We start from the raw sequence: 18692 nt of genomic DNA, 5'->3' as shown, positions 1-18692 counted from the left end.
CATAAGCAGATGCACATAGATTATCAAACCCATCTGAAGAGTACTAAGAAAAAGCATGGAAAATAAAGGCATAAAATGACATCAGTTAGTTCTGGTCAAGGTGCCTCCTCTTAACTCTAGTGTGGTGCACCCACGAATCAATTCTGGGCACTTTGGCAGCTGTGAGAGAAGAAAGACTAACCTGGTCAAGGCCTTCCCAGAGGGCTCGAGGGACCCCCACCCCAGACCCCAGAGTCTTTATCAGGACCTTGGTTCCTGGCTCAAACAGTGGTGTGCCTGACTCAGAGACTGGGTCAGGAGTCACCTCCCAGTACTTTTTAAATGTCTGTTGAAAACCTGAGAGCTGAGTTACATAGTTGGTTAATTCCAAGGCTTTAGGAAAGCTCTAATGTAAACTAACCCTTAAGAATTTTCCATTTAGCATTTTTAGAAATTATTAATCAATCATCCTTGGACTGTAACCATCCTTTATCAGTAATCTTTACTTCTCTTTTTTTATATCTTTCTAATCCTTTCTCAGAATATTGTGATTTTGCCTATTCAACAGGACGTGTCCGGATCAAAGCCATCTGCAGGGGTTTCATGAAGTGCCACCTTTATGACCTGACAGTCAGCCGGCTGATTACCCTCACAGGAGATCGTGCACTAGATCCTGTCCAGTAGACCAGGCCTAGGCCCATTCAGCCCAGGGAGCTCTTGGCTTGAAAAGGTGCATTTCATCCCAGTTTCAGCTGCTAGTGGGCAAGCTGGGGCTTTGCTGATGTGGAAGTTGAAGTGTGGAAGATTCTGTGGTTTCTGATTGGAGACCCAGGTCAGATACAAGACCTCACTGTTGAGGCCCTTTGGTTTAGTAAGATTCCTGAGTGCCTGTAGGCTGCAGCAGTAGTGGGACCTGGTGGAACAGTGGCAGGGCAAAAAGCAACATGCCTTCTGTCCTTTGCAGTTGCTGCATTGCAGCTCCTGTCATGTGCATGAGTCCTGAAGGCCACCGTGGGCTGTGCAGTAGCCCTAGCCATGTATTCCTCCTTCAGGATGGCCAGAGGCCTAGAGCAGAATGGTTGTGCAGGTGAGGAAAGGTGCAGTGTGATTGCCTGGGACGATCTGTCCCCTGAGGCTGCAGGCACTGTCATTGTGGTTCTAACCATATGTACTATGGTCCTTTTGGAGCTGCCCTTGGCTGGGTACAGAGGAGAGGGCATTACTGCTGTTTGGGGGGCTCAGTCATAGGTAACACTTGAGGCCTTGGTGGCGCGATGCAAGAAGGACTCTTTAAGCATATCTTTGGTACCTTGAAGAGTTATACCAACTGAGGCCAAGGAGCCAGCCCTGTGGGTGGTAATGCAGTATATGCACATGCCGCTTGACCCCCATTTGGCCACTAGAGCTGGAATTTGCAAGATGTCTGAGTTCCTAAATGATGGGGCCAGCCAGACAGCCCACATGGCACCCAGGTGTTCGCCACACTCATAATGAAGTATCGACCTTGGAGGCCCGTGGCTGTGGTAGAGATTTGAAATCGGTTGGCATAACAAGGCTTGTGCATAACATAACGTAACATAACGTAACGTAACATAACATAACATAACGTAACAGTGTAGTAGCCAGTGGCTCCCATCACACTAGGGCAGAGGAACTGGAACATTCAAGGTCATCCTCTGGCTTTTATAAATTCTTCCTGGAAGCTGCCTTGGTGATCTGTGAGCACTCAGTGGTTTTACCATGGCGGAAAAGATATGTACAGCTGAATAGAGTAGTATTGCCATAAATAAAGCCCACCTTCTTCCTGTGGGTCTTCCTGGGTGCTGATTTTCCCTGTGGGAGCAGAGCCGCAGAGGCTTCAGATATGGGCAAGTCGCCCTTTAGGGCAGGAAGAGTTCAGTTTGGACCAAGCCCTTCATGATGGGAGCTTTTCCCATAGTGTGTGGTCGGCACCCAGAGCCCTGCAGGCAGTGATCTGAAGATAATCTGGCCAGGAACTGGATCCTGGTACCAAAGGACCACCAGCTCCCATCTTGCACTTTCCGGTGGAGGCCCACACAATGATTGTACTGACTGTGCATGAAGAGATGCATGCCCTGAATTATTCTGCTCTTTGACGGTGCGATGGGCTGTATCTGCCCCGGGGCCAACTTCACCATACTGTGCGGTTATCTGGGAAAGTTTCCTTGTTCAGGAAAGAGGTGATACTTGTGGCAAGGCCACCTGAGCAGTAGTAGTAGCTGGCGTAGTCTCAGGGTACGTGGCATTCACACAGATGGTCTGTGAGGGGACCATGGATGGTCAGGTCCATGTGCTTTGGTCAGAGGGCATGGGGATGGAGATTGGGAGCCCAGAACTTCTGTCAACAGCCCCTCGGTGAAATTTTGCATGGGCCTTGTGGAAGGTGCCAGGTATCATCCCCCATTTCATGGGAGGGTGGGAGGTCAGGGCTCCGTGGAGATGGCAGACGTGTTCAGATACCAAGGTTTTTGCATGCAGACTCTGAGACATGGAGATATCCAGAATGAGTTCCACTGGCATACCGATAATGCTGAGAGTGCATCCTTGTTGGTACACCAGAACAAGGCATTCAGCACCACATCAAATGCCCTGCACCCTTGCACGCTCAGTCAGACAGGCACCCACAGGCACTTGAACCTAATAACTGCACTCATTTGATAGACTTATATCCAGTCGTCCATACGGATCAATACAGTTGGTTTGCAGATACAGGCCTTCCCCCCGTGAAGCATGCACATCGATCTAACTCAATGAGAGAGTGGGTACACATCTGAAGCCTGCCTGTGCTTTCTGTCCCCTTGTCAGGTGAAGTTGCCCGATATGACTGTCCGTCACCCGGGAGATGAAGCCCCGCCCGTGAGACAGTGACTCGAGGTGCAGGGGAGTCTGGTGAGAAGTGTGGTGGGCCCACGTTCCTGCCACTGCTTTTGTGATCACCGAACATGGTACGCCGTTGCCTGCCCCAAGACATGTCTTGGATTTCAGGTTTTCTGGGACTGCCTGAGTGGCTGTACATATGGAGGGACCATTCCTCTTGCTGAGAAGCCTGGGGGCTCTGAGTTCCCCCACCTGCTAGAGGACTCCCAGGTCACTGGCTCCTCCTTGGAGCGGCGCTGCCTACCCTGTGGAGGTGGGGAGCCATCCAGCACGTGCTCGGATCGATGATGACACCCTCTCATGCATTCCTTGGAAAATCTGAACAAAATGAGTGAGAACTCACTACCGTCTCCTCATCGAAACTGAGGTCCAGCACGTTGCCTGCCTTGGGCTTAAGGGTGGGGCTGATTAGCAGTGAGGGCATCTCCGACTGTATCAGACACATGCATGGGGGAGCCAGGTCACCACCATTTGTGAGGCTCCCGTCTGACGGTGGGCCGTGTACAGATGTCGAGCGGCCCTTGGAATGAGAGGTCCATGGTGAAGAGCACTGAGGAGCAGAAGAGGCATCCGGCTTGTCCAGTGGTGGTAGGTGTCGCAGTAGATCCTGGCATCGGACAGTGAGCTCTTGGTTCAGAAAGGTGTGTTTCCTCCCAGTTCATGCTATGAGTGCACTAGTTAGGGCTGTGGTGCTATGAAAACCAAAGCTATAAGCTTCTGTGGCTTCTGATTGGAGCCCCAGGAGAGATTTGAGGCCCTCGCCGTTGCAGCCCTTTGGGTTGGTGAGATTCCTGAGTGTCGTGTGGGCTGCAGCGGCTGCAGGGACCTAGGGGAATGGTGGCAGGGGCGAAAGGCAATAGGCCTCCTTTCTGCCCTTTGCAGTTCCTGATTTTAACTCCTGTCACATGCTTGAGTCTTGGAGCCTGCCATGGATTGTGAGGTGGTCCCAGGCCTGCATTGCTCCTGCACGTTGGGCAGAGGCCCAGAGAAGAATGGTTGTGCAGGTGAGGAAAAGTGCAGTGTGACTTCCTGGGATGTTATGACTGCTGAGGCTGCAGGCACTGTCGTTCTGTTCTCACTGATACATAGTGTGGTCCTTTTGAAGCTGCCCTCAGCTGGCTACAGAGGAGAGGGCATTGCTTGTGCCTGGGAGGCTCAGTGAGAGGTGACCTTTGTGTCCTTGGTGGCCTGCTGCCAGTAGAAGGACTCCCCAAGGGTATCTTTGGTGCCTTGAAGAGTTGCAATAAGAGAGGCCAAGCAACCAGCCCTGTGGGTTGTTATGTGGTGTGTGCACACGCCCCTTGGCCGCCATTTTTCCCCTGGGCCTGGAATTACCTAGGCTCCCTAAGGTTGGGGCCAGTCAGCTGGCCCTGATAGCACCAATGTGTTGGCCCCCTGGCAATGGAGCATCAAGCTTGGAGGCCCATGGTTCTGGTAGAGATTGGTAATAGGGTGGAATAGCCAGGCTGACTCAATGTGGGAGCCAGCAGCTCCCATGGCGCTATGGCAGAGACCTGTGGCATCCAGGGTCTTCCCCTGACAGGTCTTCTGAAGTCTTCATGAAAGCATCCTTAGTGATCTGTGTGCACGCGGTCATTTTGCCCACCGTCATCCTGTGGGTGTTCCTGCTTGAGGACTGTCCCTGTGTGTGCCGAGGCCTTGGAGGCTTCAGATTTGGGTGAGTGACCCTTGGGGCAGGATGAGTCCAATGTGGACCACGCCCTGCATTATGGGAGCTTTCTGTAGGCTGTATTCAGTAGCCTGGTCCCTACAGGGTGTGGATTTGAGGATAATCTGGCCAGGAAACGGATCCCGTTTGTGTGGGACTGACCCCTGGATCCTGATACCGGAGGAAGTCCAAGTCCCATCCTTACTTTCTGTCAGAGGCTGCCCAATGAGTAGACTGACTGGCAGGAAGAGACGCATGCCTTGAATTCTGCTCCTATTCGAGGGTGCGCTGGGCCGAATCTGCCCTAGTGCCAAGTTCACCTTACTCTGTAGTTCTCTGGGAAACTTTTCTGGTTAGGGTGGAGGTGAACCTTGTGCCAAGGACCCCTGAGCTGTAGTAGTAGCTACAGTCTCAGGGTACGTGGCATTCACACAGATGCTCTGCAAGGTGTCCTTGGGCAGTCAGATTTCTGTGCTTTGGTCAGACATCATGGGTCATGGAGACTGGGAGCCTAGAGCCTACGTCAACAGCCCCTCAGTGAAATTTTGCATGGGGCTGAAGGAAGATGCCAGGTGTCATCCCCCATGTCGTGGGAGGACAGGAGGTCAGGGCTCCATGAAGACAGCATGGGTGTTCAGACTGTAGGGCCTTTCAGTGCGGGCACTGAGACTTGGCTACCTGGACATCTTTCTGGACACACCCCCAAATTGCCGAGAGTGCATTCTTGTTGGTACACCTGGACACAGGCACTCAACCCCACATCGAATCCCCTGCCGCCCATGCATGCTGAGTCAGAAAGACACCCACATGACCTTGAGCCTAATTTGCTGCACTCTTTTGAACGGTAGGTCACCAGTTGTCTGTAAGGGATGGATGTAGTTGGGTTGCAGATACAGGCCTTCCCCCAGTGAAAGCTCTGCATCAGTGTTCCTCAGTGAGAGCCCAAGTCCACATCTCAAGTGTTCCTGTGCTTTCTGTCCCCTTGTCAGGTGCAGTTGCCAGATATGGCTGTCCATGACCCAGGAGACTAAGGTCTGCTCATGAGGCGGCGGCTCGAGGTGCAAGGGAGTCCGGCAAGAAGTGTGGCGGCCCAGGGTGGTGCCAGGTCTTTTTGGATCCCCGAGCACGGTACGGCTTCTCCTGCCCCAAGACGTGTCGTGAATTTCAGGTTTCCTGGCACTGCCTGAGTGGCTGTACGTATGGAGGGCCCGTTCCTCTTGCTTAGGAGCCTGGGGGCTCTGAGTTGCCCCGGCAGCTGGAGGACTCCCAGGTCACTGGCTCCTCCTTGGAGCGGCACTGCCTGCCCTGTGGAGGTGGGGAGCCAGCCAGCACGTGCTCGGATCGATGACGACACCCTCTCATGCATTCCTTGGAAAATCTAAACAAATTGAGTGAGAACTCACTACCGTCTCCTCATCGAAACTGAGGTCCAGCACGTTGCCTCCCTTGGGGTTGAGGGTGGGACTGGTTAGCAAGAGGGCTTCTCTGACTGCGTCACACACACGCAAGTAGGAGCCAGGTCCCCACCATTTGCGAGGCTCCCATCTGCGGGTGGGCCGTGTACAGATGTTCGAGCGGCCTTCTTGGAATTTGGGGTCCATGGTGAAGGGCACTGAGGAGCAGAAGAGGCATCCGGCTTGTCCAGTGGTGGTAGGTTTTGCCGTAAATCCTGGCATCGGACAGTGAGTTCTTCTCTCAGAGCGGTGCATTTTGTCCTGGTTCCTGCTGCAAGTGTGCTAATTGGGGCTCTCGTGATGTCGATTGTGACGCAAGGAAGCTTCTGTGGTGTCTGATTGGAGGCCCAGGTGAGATCTGAGGCCCTCGCCATTGCGGCCCTTTGGGGTTGGTGAGATTGCTGAGTACCCTGTGGGCTGCAGCGGCTGCAGAGACCTAGGGGAACGGTGGCAGTTGTGAAAGTTAATAGGCCTCATTTCTGCCCTTGGCAGTTCCTGAGTTGCAAGTCCTGTCACATGCTTGAGTCTTGGAGGTCGCCATGGACTGTGTTGTGGTCACAGGCCTGCATTGCTCCTGCAGGTTGACCAGAGCCCCAGAGGAGAATGGTTGGGCAGGTGAGGAAAAGCGCAGTGTGATTGCCTTTGATGTTATGTCTGCTGAGGCTGCAGGCACTGTCGTTCTGTTTTCACTGATACATAGTGTGGTCCTTTTGAAGCTGCCCTCAGCTGGCTACAGAGGAGAGGGCATTGCTTGTGCCTGGGAGGCTCAGTGAGAGGTGACCTTTGTGTCCTTGGTGGCCTGCTGCCAGTAGAAGGACTCCCCAAGGGTATCTTTGGTGCCTTGAAGAGTTGCAATAAGAGAGGCCAAGCAACCAGCCCTGTGGGTTGTTTTGTGGTGTGTGCACATGCCCCTTGGCCGCCATTTGTCCCCTGGGCCTGGAATTACCTAGGCTCCCTAAGGTTGGGGCCAGTCAGCCGGCCCTGATAGCACCAATGTGTTGGCCCCCTGGCAATGGAGCATCAAGCTTGGAGGCCCATGGTTCTGGTAGAGATTGGTCATTGGTTGGAATACCCAGGCTGACTCAGTGTAGGAGCCAGCAGCTCCCATGGCGCTATGGCAGAGACCTGTGGCATCCAGGGTCTTCCCCTGACAGGTCTTCTGAAGTCTTCATGAAAGCATCCTTAGTGATCTGTGTGCACGCGGTCATTTTGCCCACCGTCATCCTGTGGGTGTTCCTGCTTGAGGATTGTCCCTGTGTGTGCCGAGGCCTTGGAGGCTTCAGATTTGGGTGAGTGACCCTTGGGGCAGGATGAGTCCAATGTGGACCACGCCCTGCATTATGGGAGCTTTCTGTAGGGTGTGGTCAGTAGCCTGGTCCCTACAGGGTGTGAATGTGAGGATAATCTGGCCAGGAAAGGGATCCCGTTTCTGTGGGAGTGACCCCTGGATCCTGGTACCGGAGGAAGTCCAAGTCCCATCCTTACTTTCTGTCAGAGGCCGCCCAATGAGTAGACTGACTAGCAGGAAGAGACGCATGCCTTGAATTCTGCTCCTATTCCAGGGTGCGCTGGGTCGAATCTGGCCTAGTGCCAAGTTCACCTTTCTCTGTAGTTCTCTGGGAAACTTTTCTGGTTAGGGTGGAGGTGAACCTTGTGCCAAGGACCCCTGAGCTGTAGTAGTAGCTACAGTCTCAGGGTACGTGGCATTCACACAGATGCTCTGCAAGGTGTCCTTGGGCAGTCAGATTTCTGTGCTTTGGTCAGACATCATGGGTCATGGAGACTGGGAGCCTAGAGCCTACGTCAACAGCCCCTCAGTGAAATTTTGCATGGGTCAGAAGGAAGATGCCAGGTGTCATCCCCCATGTCGAGGGAGGACAGGAGGTCAGGGCTCCATGAAGACGGCATGGGTGTTCAGACTGTAGGGCCTTTCAGTGCGGGCACTGAGACTAGGCTACCTTGACATATTTCTGGACACACCCCCAAATTGCCGAGAGTGCATTCTTGTTGGTACACCTGGACACAGGCACTCAACCCCACATCGAATCCCCTGCCGCCCATGCATGCTGAGTCAGAAAGACACCCACATGACCTTGAGCCTAATTTGCTGCACTCTTTTGAACGGTAGGTCACCAGTTGTCTGTAAGGGATGAATGTAGTTGAGTTGAAGATACAGGCCTTCCCCCAGTGAAAGCTCTGCATCAGTGTTCCTCAGTGAGAGCCCAAGTCCACATCTCAAGTGTTCCTGTGCTTTCTGTCCCCTTGTCAGGTGCAGTTGCCAGATATGGCTGTCCATGACCCAGGAGACGAAGGTCCGCCCATGAGGCGGCGGCTCGAGGTGCAAGGGAGTCCGGCAAGAAGTGTGGCGGCCCAGGGTGGTGCCAGGTCTTTTTGGATCACCGAGCACGGTACGGCTTCTCCTGCCCCAAGACGTGTCGTGAATTTCAGGTTTCCTGGCACTGCCTGAGTGGCTGTACGTATGGAGGGACCGTTCCTCTTGCTGAGAAGCCTGGGGGCTCTGAGTTGCCCCGGCTGCTGGAGGACTCCCAGGTCACTGGCTCCTCCTTGGAGCGGCGCTGCCTGCCCTGTGGAGGTGGGGAGCCAGCCAGCACGTGCTCGGATCGATGACGACACCCTCTCATGCATTCCTTGGAAAATCTGAACAAAATGAGTGAGAACTCACTACCGTCTCCTCATCGAAACTGAGGTCCAGCACGTTGCCTCCCTTGGGGTTGAGGGTGGGACTGGTTAGCAAGAGGGCTTCTCTGACTGCGTCACACACACGCAAGTAGGAGCCAGGTCCCCACCATTTGCGAGGCTCCCATCTGCGGGTGGGCCGTGTACAGATGTTCGAGCGGCCTTCTTGGAATGTGGGGTCCATGGTGAAGGGCACTGAGGAGCAGAAGAGGCATCCGGCTTGTCCAGTGGTGGTAGGTGTCGCAGTAGATCCTGGCATCGGACAGTGAGGTCTTCTCTCAGAGCGGTGCATTTTGTCCTGGTTCCTGCTGCAAGTGTGCTAATTGGGGCTCTCGTGATGTCGATTGTGACGCAAGGAAGCTTCTGTGGTGTCTGATTGGAGGCCCAGGTGAGATCTGAGGCCCTCGCCATTGCGGCCCTTTGGGTTGGTGAGATTGCTGAGTACCCTGTGGGCTGCAGCGGCTGCAGAGACCTAGGGGAACGGTGGCAGTTGTGAAAGTTAATAGGCCTCATTTCTGCCCTTGGCAGTTCCTGAGTTGCAAGTCCTGTCACATGCTTGAGTCTTGGAGGTCGCCATGGACTGTGTTGTGGTCACAGGCCTGCATTGCTCCTGCAGGTTGACCAGAGCCCCAGAGGAGAATGGTTGGGCAGGTGAGGAAAAGCGCAGTGTGATTGCCTGGGATGTTATGTCTGCTGAGGCTGCAGGCACTGTCGTTCTGTTTTCACTGATACATAGTGTGGCCCTTTTGAAGCTGCCCTCAGCTGGGTACAGAGGAGAGGGCATTGCTTGGTCCTGGGAGGCTCAGTGAGAGGTGACCTTTGTGTCCTTGGTGGCCTGCTGCCAGTAGAAGGACTCCCCAAGGGTATCTTTGGTGCCTTGAAGTGTTGCAATAAGAGAGGCCAAGCAACCAGCCCTGTGGGTTGTTATGTGGTGTGTGCACATTCTCCTTGGCCGCCATTTGTCCCCTGGGCCTGGAATTACCTAGGCTCCCTAAGATTGGGGCCAGTCAGCCGGCCCTGATAGCACCAATGTGTTGGCCCCCTGGCAATGGAGCATCAAGCTTGGAGGCCCATGGTTCTGGTAGAGTTTGGTCATTGGTTGGAATAGCCAGGCTGACTCAATGTAGGAGCCAGCAGCTCCCATGACGCTATGGCAGAGACCTGTGGCATCCAGGGTCTTCCCCTGACAGGTCTTCTGATGTCTTCATGAAAGCATCCTTAGTGATCTGTGTGCACGCGGTCATTTTGCCCACCGTCATCCTGTGGGTGTTCCTGCTTGAGGATTGTCCCTGTGTGTGCCGAGGCCTTGGAGGCTTCAGATTTGGGTGAGTGACCCTTGGGGCAGGATGAGTCCAATGTGGACCACGCCCTGCATTATGGGAGCTTTCTGTAGGCTGTGGTCAGTAGCCTGGTCCCTACAGGGTGTGAATGTGAGGATAATCTGGCCAGGAAAGGGATCCCGTTTCTGTGGGAGTGACCCCGGGATCCTGGTACCGGAGGAAGTCCAAGTCCCATCCTTACTTTCTGTCAGAGGCCGCCCAATGAGTAGACTGACTAGCAGGAAGAGACGCATGCCTTGAATTCTGCTCCTATTCCAGGGTGCGCTGGGCCGAATCTGGCCTAGTGCCAAGTTCACCTTTCTCTGTAGTTCTCTGGGAAACTTTTCTGGTTAGGGTGGAGGTGAACCTTGTGCCAAGGACCCCTGAGCTGTAGTAGTAGCTACAGTCTCAGGGTACGTGGCATTCACACAGATGCTCTGCAAGGTGTCCTTGGGCAGTCAGATTTCTGTGCTTTGGTCAGACATCATGGGTCATGGAGACTGGGAGCCTAGAGCCTACGTCAACAGCCCCTCAGTGAAATTTTGCATGGGGCTGAAGGAAGATGCCAGGTGTCATCCCCCATGTCGTGGGAGGACAGGAGGTCAGGGCTCCATGAAGACGGCATGGGTGTTCAGACTGTAGGGCCTTTCAATGCGGGCACTGAGACTAGGCTACCTTGACATATTTCTGGACACACCCCCAAATTGCCGAGAGTGCATTCTTGTTGGTACACCTGGACACAGGCACTCAACCCCACATCGAAACCCCTGCCGCCCATGCATGCTGAGTCAGAAAGACACCCACATGACCTTGAGCCTAATTTGCTGCACTCTTTTGAACGGTAGGTCACCAGTTGTCTGTAAGGGATGGATGTAGTTGGGTTGCAGATACAGGCCTTCCCCCAGTGAAAGCTCTGCATCAGTGTTCCTCAGTGAGAGCCCAAGTCCACATCTCAAGTGTTCCTGTGCTTTCTGTCCCCTTGTCAGGTGCAGTTGCCAGATATGGCTGTCCATGACCCAGGAGACGAAGATCCGCCCATGAGGCGGCGGCTCGAGGTGCAAGAGAGTCCGGCAAGAAGTGTGGCGGCCCAGGGTGGTGCCAGGTCTTTTTGGATCACCCAGCACGGTACGGCTTCTCCTGCCCCAAGGCGTGTCGTGAATTTCAGGTTTCCTGGCACTGCCTGAGTGGCTGTACGTATGGAGGGCCCGTTCCTCTTGCTTAGGAGCCTGGGGGCTCTGAGTTGCCCCGGCTGCTGGAGGACTCCCAGGTCACTGGCTCCTCCTTGGAGCGGCGCTGCCTGCCCTGTGGAGGTGGGGAGCCAGCCAGCACGTGCTCGGATCGATGACGACACCCTCTCATGCATTCCTTGGAAAATCTGAACAAAATGAGTGAGAACTCACTACCGTCTCCTCATCGAAACTGAGGTCCAGCACGTTGCCTCCCTTGGGGTTGAGGGTGGGACTGGTTAGCAAGAGGGCTTCTCTGACTGCGTCACACACACGCAAGTAGGAGCCAGGTCCCCACCATTTGCGAGGCTCCCATCTGCGGGTGGGCCGTGTACAGATGTTCGAGCGGCCTTCTTGGAATGTGGGGTCCATGGTGAAGGGCACTGAGGAGCAGAAGAGGCATCCGGCTTGTCCAGTGATGGTAGGTGTCGCAGTAGATGCTGGCATCGGACAGTGACCTCTTCTCTCAGAGCGGTGCATTTTGTCCTGGTTCCTGCTGCAAGTGTGCTAATTGAGGCTCTGGTGATGTCGATTCTGGCGCAAGGAAGCTTCTGTGGTGTCTGATTGGAGGCCCAGGTGAGATCTGAGGCCCTCGCCATTGCGGCCCTTTGGGTTGGTGAGATTGCTGAGTACCCTGTGGGCTGCAGCGGCTGCAGAGACCTAGGGGAACGGTGGCAGTTGTGAAAGTTAATAGGCCTCATTTCTGCCCTTGGCAGTTCCTGAGTTGCAAGTCCTGTCACATGCTTGAGTCTTGGAGGTCGCCATGGACTGTGTTGTGGTCACAGGCCTGCATTGCTCCTGCAGGTTGACCAGAGCCCCAGAGGAGAATGGTTGGGCAGGTGAGGAAAAGCGCAGTGTGATTGCCTGGGATGTTATGTCTGCTGAGGCTACAGGCACTGTCATTCTGTTTTCACTGATACATAGTGTGGTCCTTTTGACGCTGCCCTCAGCTGAGTACAGAGGAGAGGGCATTGCTTGTGCCTGGGAGGCTCAGTGAGATGTGACCTTTGTGTCCTTGGTGGCCTCCTGCCAGTAGAAGGACTCCCCAAGGGTATCTTTGGTGCCTTGAAGAGTTGCAATAAGAGAGGCCAAGCAACCAGCCCTGTGGGTTGTTATGTGGTGTGTGCACATGCCCCTTGGCTGCCATTTGTCCCCTGGGCCTGGAATTACCTAGGCTCCCTAAGGTTGTGGCCAGTCAGCCGGCCCTGATAGCACCAATGTGTTGGGCCCCTGGCAATGGAGCATCAAGCTTGGAGGACCATGGTTCTGGTAGAGTTTGGTCATTGGTTGGAATAGCCAGGCTGACTCAATGTAGGAGCCAGCAGCTCCCATGGCGCTATGGCAGAGACCTGTGGCATCCAGGGTCTTCCCCTGACAGGTCTTCTGAAGTCTTCATGAAAGCATCCTTAGTGATCTGTGTGCACTGTGTGAGCGTTTCTATTATCAGCGATTATCAGGCTGTTTATCCGTCATTTTGCCCACCGCATCACTGTGGGTGTTCCTGCTTGCGGGATTGGTCCCTGTGTGTGCGAGGCCTTGGAGGGCTCAAGATTTGGGTGAGTGGACCCTTGGGCAGGATGAGTCCAAATGTGGACCACGCCTGCATTATGGGGAGGTTTCTGTAAGGCTTGTGGTCAGTAAGCCTGGTCGCTACAGGGTGTGAATGTGAGGGATAATCTGGCCAGGAAAGGGACCTGTTTCTGTGGGAGTGACCCCTGGATCCTGGTACGTGAGGAAGTCCAAGTCCCATCCTTACTTTCTGTCAGAGGCCGCCCAATGAGTAGACTGACTGGCAGGAAGAGACGCATGCCTTGAATTCTGCTCCTATTCGAGGGTGCGCTGGGCCGAATCTGCCCTAGTGCCAAGTTCACCTTACTCTGTAGTTCTCTGGGAAACTTTTCTGGTTAGGGTGGAGGTGAACCTTGTGCCAAGGACCCCTGAGCTGTAGTAGTAGCTACAGTCTCAGGGTACGTGGCATTCACACAGATGCTCTGCAAGGTGTCCTTGGGCAGTCAGATTTCTGTGCTTTGGTCAGACATCATGGGTCATCGAGACTGGGAGCGTAGAGCCTACGTCAACAGCCCCTCAGTGAAATTTTGCATGGGGCTGAAGGAAGATGCCAGGTGTCATCCCCCATGTCGTGGGAGGACAGGAGGTCAGGGCTCCATGACGACGGCATGGGTGTTCAGACTGTAGGGCCTTCCAATGCGGGCACTGAGACTTTGCTACCTGGGCATATTTCTGGACACACCCCCAACTTGCCGAGAGTGCATTCTTGTTGGTACACCGGGACACAGGCACTCAACCCCACATCGAATCCCCTGCCACCCATGCATGCTGAGTCAGAAAGACACCCACATGACCTTGAGCCTAATTTGCTGCACTCTTTTGAACGGTAGGTCAACCAAGTTGTCCTGTAAGGGATTGATGTAGTTGGTTGCCCAGATACAGGCCTTCCCCCATGAAAGCTTGTCATCAGTGTTCCGCAGTGAGGCCCAAAGTCACATCTCAGTGTTCCTGTGCTTTTCTGTCCCTTTGTCAGGTGCTAGTTGCCAGATATGGCTGTCCATGACCCAGGAGACGAAGGTCCGCCCATGAGGCGGCGGCTCGAGGTGCAAGGGAGTCCGGCAAGAAGTGTGGCGGCCCAGGGTGGTGCCAGGTCTTTTTGGATCACCGAGCACGGTACGGCTTCTCCTGCCCCAAGACGTGTCATGAATTTCAGGTTTCCTGGCACTGCCTGAGTGGCTGTACGTATGGAGGGACCGTTCCTCTTGCTGAGAAGCCTGGGGGCTCTGAGTTGCCCCAGCTGCTGGAGGACTCCCAGGTCACTGGCTCCTCCTTGGAGCGGCGCTGCCTGCCCTGTGGAGGTGGGGAGCCAGCCAGCACGTGCTCGGATCGATGACGACACCCTCTCATGCATTCCTTGGAAATCTGAACAAAATGAGTGAGAACTCACTACCGTCTCCTCATCGAAACTGAGGTCCAGCACGTTGCCTCCCTTGGGGTTGAGGGTGGGACTGTTTAGCAAGAGGGCTTCTCTGACTGCGTCACACACACGCAAGTAGGAGCCAGGTCCCCACCATTTGCGAGGCTCCCATCTGCGGGTGGGGCCCGTGTCGATGTTCGAGCGGCCTTCTTGGAATTTGGGGGTTCCATGGTGAAAGGGCACTGAGGAGCAGAAAGAAGGCATCCGGCTTGTCCAGTGGTGGTAGGCTGTCGCCGTAAATTCCTGGCATCGGAACAGTGAGTTTCTTCTCTAGAGCGGTGCATTTTGTCCCTGGTTCCTCGCTCAAGTGTGCTAATTGGGGCTCTCAGGTGAATGTCCGATTGGAGACGCAAAGGAAGCTTCTGTGGTTGTCTGATTGGAGGCCCAGCGTGAGAATCTGAGGGCTCGCCATTGCCGCGCTTATGGGTTGGTGAGATTGCTGAGTACCCTGTGGGCTGCAGCGGCTGCAGAGACCTAGGGGAACGGTGGCAGTTGTGAAAGTTAATAGGCCTCATTTCTGCCCTTGGCAGTTCCTGAGTTGCAAGTCCTGTCACATGCTTGAGTCTTGGAGGTCGCCATGGACTGTGTTGTGGTACAGGCCTTGCAATTGCCTCTGCAGGTTGAACCAGAGCCCCAGAAGGAGAATGGTTGGGAGGTGAGGGAAAAGCCAGCAGTGTTGATTGCCTTTGATGTTATGTCTGCTGAGGCTGCAGGCACTGTCGTTCTGTTTTCACTGATACATAGTGTGGTCCTTTTGAAGCTGCCCTCAGCTGGCTACAGAGGAGAGGGCATTGCTTGTGCCTGGGAGGCTCAGTGAGAGGTGACCTTTGTGTCCGTGGTGGCCTGCTGCCAGTAGAAGGACTCCCCAAGGGTATCTTTGGTGCCTTGAAGAGTTGCAAAAAGAGAGGCCAAGCAACCAGCCCTGTGGGTTGTTTTGTGGTGTGTGCACATGCCCCTTGGCCGCCATTTGTCCCCTGGGCCTGGAATTACCTAGGCTCCCTAAGGTTGGGGCCAGTCAGCCGGCCGTGATAGCACCAATGTGTTGGCCCCCTGGCAATGGAGCATCAAGCTTGGAGGCCCATGGTTCTGGTAGAGATTGGTCATTGGTTGGAATACCCAGGCTGACTCAGTGTAGGAGCCAGCAGCTCCCATGGCGCTATGGCAGAGACCTGTGGCATCCAGGGTCTTCCCCTGACAGGTCTTCTGAAGTCTTCATGAAAGCATCCTTAGTGATCTGTGTGCACGCGGTCATTTTGCCCACCGTCATCCTGTGGGTGTTCCTGCTTGAGGATTGTCCCTGTGTGTGCCGAGGCCTTGGAGGCTTCAGATTTGGGTGAGTGACCCTTGGGGCAGGATGAGTCCAATGTGGACCACGCCCTGCATTATGGGAGCTTTCTGTAGGGTGTGGTCAGTAGCCTGGTCCCTACAGGGTGTGAATGTGAGGATAATCTGGCCAGGAAAGGGATCCCGTTTCTGTGGGAGTGACCCCTGGATCCTGGTACCGGAGGAAGTCCAAGTCCCATCCTTACTTTCTGTCAGAGGCCGCCCAATGAGTAGACTGACTGGCAGGAAGAGACGCATGCCTTGAATTCTGCTCCTATTCCAGGGTGCGCTGGGCCGAATCTGGCCTAGTGCCAAGTTCACCTTTCTCTGTAGTTCTCTGGGAAACTTTTCTGGTTAGGGTGGAGGTGAACCTTGTGCCAAGGACCCCTGAGCTGTAGTAGTAGCTACAGTCTCAGGGTACGTGGCATTCACACAGATGCTCTGCAAGGTGTCCTTGGGCAGTCAGATTTCTGTGCTTTGGTCAGACATCATGGGTCATGGAGACTGGGAGCCTAGAGCCTATGTCAACAGCCCCTCAGTGAAATTTTGCATGGGGCTGAAGGAAGATGCCAGGTGTCATCCCCCATGTCGTGGGAGGACAGGAGGTCAGGGCTCCATGAAGACGGCATGGGTGTTCAGACTGTAGGGCCTTTCAATGCGGGCACTGAGACTAGGCTACCTTGACATATTTCTGGACACACCCCCAAATTGCCGAGAGTGCATTCTTGTTGGTACACCTGGACACAGGCACTCAACCCCACATCGAATCCCCTGCCGCCCATGCATGCTGAGTCAGAAAGACACCCACATGACCTTGAGCCTAATTTGCTGCACTCTTTTGCATGGGAGGTCACCAGTTGTCTGTAAGGGATAGATGTAGTTGGGTTGAAGATACAGGCCTTCCCCCAGTGAAAGCTCTGCATCAGTGTTCCTCAGTGAGAGCCCAAGTCCACATCTCAAGTGTTCCTGTGCTTTCTGTCCCCTTGTCAGGTGCAGTTGCCAGATATGGCTGTCCATGACCCAGGAGACGAAGGTCCGCCCATGAGGCGGCGGCTCGAGGTGCAAGGGAGTCCGGCAAGAAGTGTGGCGGCCCAGGGTGGTGCCAGGTCTTTTTGGATCACCGAGCACGGTACGGCTTCTCCTGCCCCAAGACGTGTCGTGAATTTCAGGTTTCCTGGCACTGCCTGAGTGGCTGTACGTATGGAGGGACCGTACCTCTTGCTGAGAAGCCTGGGGGCTCTGAGTTGCCCCCGCTGCTGGAGGACTCCCAGGTCACTGGCTCCTCCTTGGAGCGGCGCTGCCTGCCCTGTGGAGGTGGGGAGCCAGCCAGCACGTGCTCGGATCGATGACGACACCCTCTCATGCATTCCTTGGAAATCTGAACAAAATGAGTGAGAACTCACTACCGTCTCCTCATCGAAACTGAGGTCCAGCACGTTGCCTCCCTTGGGGTTGAGGTGGGACTGGTTAGCAAGAGGGCTTCTCTGACTGCGTCACACACACGCAAGTAGGAGCCAGGTCCCCACCATTTGCGAGGCTCCCATCTGCGGGTGGGCCGTGTACAGATGTTCGAGCACCCTTCTTGGAATGTGGGGTCCATGGTGAAGGGCACTGAGGAGCAGAAGAGGCATCCGGCTTGTCCAGTGGTGGTAGGTGTCGCAGTAGATCCTGGCATCGGACAGTGAGTTCTTCTCTCAGAGCGGTGCATTTTGTCCTGGTTCCTGCTGCAAGTGTGCTAATTGGGGCTCTCGTGATGTCGATTGTGACGCAAGGAAGCTTCTGTGGTGTCTGATTGGAGGCCCAGGTGAGATCTGAGGCCCTCGCCATTGCGGCCCTTTGGGTTGGTGAGATTGCTGAGTACCCTGTGGGCTGCAGCGGCTGCAGAGACCTAGGGGAACGGTGGCAGTTGTGAAAGTTAATAGGCCTCATTTCTGCCCTTGGCAGTTCCTGAGTTGCAAGTCCTGTCACATGCTTGAGTCTTGGAGGTTGCCATGGACTGTGTTGTGGTCACAGGCCTGCATTGCTCCTGCAGGTTGACCAGAGCCCCAGAGGAGAATGGTTGGGCAGGTGAGGAAAAGCGCAGTGTGATTGCCTTTGATGTTATGTCTGCTGAGGCTGCAGGCACTGTCGTTCTGTTGTCACTGATACATAGTGTGGTCCTTTTGAAGCTGCCCTCAGCTGGGTACAGAGGAGAGGGCATTGCTTGTGCCTGGGAGGCTCAGTGAGAGGTGACCTTTGTGTCCTTGGTGGCCTGCTGCCAGTAGAAGGACTCCCCAAGGGTATCTTTGGTGCCTTGAAGAGTTGCAATAAGAGAGGCCAAGCAACCAGCCCTGTGGGTTGTTATGTGGTGTGTGCACATGCCCCTTGGCCGCCATTTGTCCCCTGGGCCTGGAATTACCTAGGCTCCCTAAGGTTGAGGCCAGTCAGCCAGCCCTGATAGCACCAATGTGTTGGCCCCCTGGCAATGGAGCATCAAGCTTGGAGGCCCATGGTTCTGGTAGAGTTTGGTCATTGGTTGGAATAGGCAGGCTGACTCAATGTAGGAGCCAGCAGCTCCCATGGCGCTATGGCAGAGACCTGTGGCATCCAGGGTCTTCCCCTGACAGGTCTTCTGAAGTCTTCATGAAAGCATCCTTAGTGATCTGTGTGCACGCGGTCATTTTGCCCACCGTCATCCTGTGGGTGTTCCTGCTTGAGGATTGTCCCTGTGTGTGCCGAGGCCTTGGAGGCTTCAGATTTGGGTGAGTGACCCTTGGGGCAGGATGAGTCCAATGTGGACCACGCCCTGCATTATGGGAGCTTTCTGTAGGCTGTGGTCAGTAGCCTGGTCCCTACAGGGTGTGGATGTGAGGATAATCTGGCCAGGAAAGGGACCTGTTTCTGTGGGACTGACCCCTGGATCCTGGTACGTGAGGAAGTCCAAGTCCCATCCTTACTTTCTGTCAGAGGCCGCCCAATGAGTAGACTGACTGGCAGGAAGAGACGCATGCCTTGAATTCTGCTCCTATTCGAGGGTGCGCTGGGCCGAATCTGCCCTAGTGCGAAGTTCACCTTACTCTGTAGTTCTCTGGGAAACTTTTCTGGTTAGGGTGGAGGTGAACCTTGTGCCAAGGACCCCTGAGCTGTAGTAGTAGCTACAGT

At 54.7% G+C, this 18692-nt stretch overlaps 1 long non-coding RNA gene and 6 other non-coding genes across 12 annotated transcripts in view; all 7 read left to right on the top strand.

Moving 5' to 3' along the window:
- The window catches only part of LOC122454830, an 80944-nt gene that overhangs the window by 15752 nt on the left and 46500 nt on the right, over positions 1–18692 (top strand). Inside the window, exons 3-10 of one of the 6 annotated variants that reach the window (XR_006273531.1) lie at positions 548–709; positions 2806–3465; positions 3760–3881; positions 5536–5674; positions 8270–8408; positions 11003–11141; positions 13792–13924; positions 16542–16680. This is a non-coding gene — a long non-coding RNA (uncharacterized LOC122454830). Of the gene's footprint in view, positions 1–547; positions 710–2805; positions 3466–3759; positions 3882–5535; positions 5675–5960; positions 6197–6419; positions 6616–6828; positions 7290–8269; positions 8409–11002; positions 11142–13791; positions 13925–16541; positions 16681–18692 lie in introns of those variants that run through there. The other 5 variants (XR_006273535.1, XR_006273532.1, XR_006273536.1 and 2 more) reach the window with 5 other exon arrangements.
- On the top strand, positions 3156–3248 carry LOC122419851. Its single transcript, XR_006263064.1, has one exon. It is a non-coding gene; the product is annotated as a small nucleolar RNA SNORD116 (small nucleolar RNA).
- LOC122419858 lies at positions 5885–5977 on the top strand. Its single transcript, XR_006263071.1, has one exon. It is a non-coding gene; the product is annotated as a small nucleolar RNA SNORD116 (small nucleolar RNA).
- On the top strand, positions 8619–8711 carry LOC122419855. The gene has a single exon (XR_006263068.1). It is a non-coding gene; the product is annotated as a small nucleolar RNA SNORD116 (small nucleolar RNA).
- Positions 11352–11444, top strand: LOC122419854. Its single transcript, XR_006263067.1, has one exon. It is a non-coding gene; the product is annotated as a small nucleolar RNA SNORD116 (small nucleolar RNA).
- Positions 14135–14226, top strand: LOC122419853. The gene has a single exon (XR_006263066.1). It is a non-coding gene; the product is annotated as a small nucleolar RNA SNORD116 (small nucleolar RNA).
- Positions 16891–16982, top strand: LOC122419852. The gene has a single exon (XR_006263065.1). It is a non-coding gene; the product is annotated as a small nucleolar RNA SNORD116 (small nucleolar RNA).

The sequence above is a fragment of the Cervus canadensis genome, chromosome 17, assembly GCF_019320065.1.
Source record: "Cervus canadensis isolate Bull #8, Minnesota chromosome 17, ASM1932006v1, whole genome shotgun sequence".
NCBI lineage: Eukaryota > Metazoa > Chordata > Mammalia > Artiodactyla > Cervidae > Cervus > Cervus canadensis.
The sequence above is the reverse complement of the archived record's forward strand: the minus strand, read 5'-3'. Positions and strand labels throughout refer to the sequence as shown.